General features: G+C 43.6%; 1 protein-coding gene across 1 annotated transcript in view; it reads left to right on the plus strand.

Moving 5' to 3' along the window:
* Positions 1-2,744, plus strand: part of LOC123958513 (hatching enzyme 1.2-like) — an 18,426-nt gene that overhangs the window by 11,976 nt on the left and 3,706 nt on the right. The window lies entirely within an intron of this gene.

A 2,744-nucleotide genomic window follows, 5' to 3' on the forward strand; every position in this document is an offset into this window, starting at 1 on the left:
CTCACCCCGGACACCACCTGTTCCAGCTTCTCCCCTCTGGTAGGTGCTACAGATCACTGTACGCCAAAACCAACAGACACAGAAGCAGTTTCTTCCCACAAGCCATCACTCTGATGAACAGCTGATTTCTGACTCACAGTGTCAGGAACAATTCCTGTGCAATAACCCAGTAACTCTGTCTCTAATCAGCCACCTGGTATATCATATATACCTCTCCTCCACAGAGAAAATGGGGAACTGAATGCAAAACTTAGCCGCTCAGTGTTAGAGATGGAAGTGCTGACTATGGGTAAACTAACTAAGGGTGTTGTTGACAGTTTTCCCTCTCCTAAACAGGAGCAGCAGCCAGAGCGTACTCTAGTGTATCTAACACTAACCAATTTTTCTTCTTCCTTTTTATTTCAGCCTTCCTAGAAAACTACAGATTGCTGGTGTTGTAAAACTGTATCACTAATGAAATATTGTGGTGAAGCAAGACACTGGTTCATGAAAGGTTTCACAACACACCCTCACACCGTCTGTCAAACATGCTCAATCTACCTAAAACACAACATAGGGAGAGGATTACAGGTTTCAGTAGCAGCACATCCACCTCCAGAAGAACCATGTGACCACCTGATGAGGGAGGTTTTTAGCTAAATCCAAGCAAAGGCAAAATATACTGTTGATGATAGTTGATATGTCCATTCTGATCACGATGAGAGTAAATCTCTCTCTCCCAATACATACAAGCCTTCACATATTCCAAAACCAATCACCATAATGAAGGTGATGATGATTTTAAGGGATCCCATTACTAAAAAAGAATGAACAGAGATATAAATCTCTCTCCCATGATTCATGGTAAACTAACAGTGCACTTGACTGACTTGTACTGACAAAGCTGAGCTGACAGAGGCTCACTGACTGAAATGGCTCTCTATAGACTACCTGTACTCAAATACTACAAAGACCTGACCTAGGTTGCTGACCAAAGGACGATCACATGACCTGTTTTGACACTACATCTTGGAAGCAAAGCAGATGCCTGGTGCTTATTGTCATGTTGCTTGCTGTGTCTGTTGCTTTTATGTTATGCTGGATGTTTCTTTGTGTGCTGCTGCCGTGTTGATGATAAAATGTGACGTACGCTAACAGACTGACCCCATTTCCACAGGAAAGAATGATGCCCGCTCATTTTTGTTGTTTGATGTTATTGTTTAAATCCCTTTTTTCAAACATGGTCCAGAGTTTTGCCCATGCACTCTCCTCCACAGAGAAAATGGGGAACTGAATGCAAAACTTAGCCGCTCAGTGTTAGAGATGGAATGTAATGTGAACAACAAGTCTGTGTGTGAGGTGTGTTATCAGACAGCCTGGAAGCTCAAGGTAGAAACTCATTCAGAGAGGCTCTTTTACACACACAGAGCAGAGTGTCACCCAGAATAATATGCCATAATTTGTTTTTAATTACAGTGAAATGAGTGATGTCATCATATAATGGACTGAACTAACTAATTACTGTCTTGTTGTTCAATTCAGTTCAATTCAATTTTATCTACATAGTGCCAAATCACAACAACAGATATCCTCACAGCGCTTTTCATAAAAGCACAGGTCTCTATGATGTTATTTACAGAAGCCCAACAATTCCCACCAAGAGCAAGCACTAGGCGACAGAGGAAAAACTTCCTTTTAAGAGGCAGAAACCTCGAGCAGAACCATGGCTCAGGGTGGGCGGCCATCTGCCTCGACCGGTTGGGGGTGAAGGAGAGAGAGAGAGGGAGAGAGAGACAGAGAGGGAGAGAGAGAGAGCAGGAGAGGAACAGAGAGAAAAAGAGAGGGATGGAAGGAGAGAGAGAGGGGAGGGAGGCAGCCTACACAATATACCCACAGAGGTACAGACAGTAAAGGTGATGTTGCTATAGACTAAATGAAAAATGGTACAGATATTTATAATAGTGTTAATGATAACAATCATAATGTTAATGATTATAATAACAATAATAACAATAGGACTAGTAACAATAGTTGTAGCAGAGGGTGTCGAGCAGGAACACGGGGGCAGCAGGTGACCCGCAACCACAGATCCAGACTCCACAGCTCCAGAGCCAGAAAACCTGCAGGAAGTGATAGGAGGAGAGAGGAGAGGGACGAGAAAGCACAAGACTACCAGAAAGGGAAGAAGTCGAGTTAGTAACATGCATTAATGGGATGAGGTTGCATACAGAGGGAGAGAAAGTAGAGGAGAGAGGAGCTCAGTGCATCACGGGAAATCCCCCAGCAGTCTAGGCCTATAGCAGCATAACTAAGGGATGGTTCAGGACTCACCTGAGCCAGCCCTAACTATAAGCTTTATCAAAGAGGAAAGTCTTAAGCCTACTCTTAAATGTGGAGATGGTGTCTGCCTCCTGAACCCAAACTGGAACCTGGTTCCACAGGACAGGAGCTTGATAGCTGAACGCTCTGGCTCCTAGTCTACTTTTGGAGACTCTAGGAACCACAAGTAACCCTGCATTCTGGGAGCGCAGTGCTCTGGTGGGGTAGTAAAGTACTATGAGCTCTTTAAGATAAGATGGTGCGTGACCATTAAGAGCTTTGTAGGTAAGAAGAATGATTTTAAATTCTATTCTGGATTTTACTGGAAGCCAATGCAAAGAAGCTAAAACAGGAGAAATGTGATCTCTTTTCCTGGTTCCTGTCAGAACACGTGCTGCAGCATTCTGGATTAGCTGAAGAGTCTTAATGGACTTTTTCGAGCAGCC

Source organism: Micropterus dolomieu, linkage group LG20, assembly GCF_021292245.1.
Source record: "Micropterus dolomieu isolate WLL.071019.BEF.003 ecotype Adirondacks linkage group LG20, ASM2129224v1, whole genome shotgun sequence".
Taxonomy (NCBI): Eukaryota; Metazoa; Chordata; class Actinopteri; order Centrarchiformes; family Centrarchidae; genus Micropterus; species Micropterus dolomieu.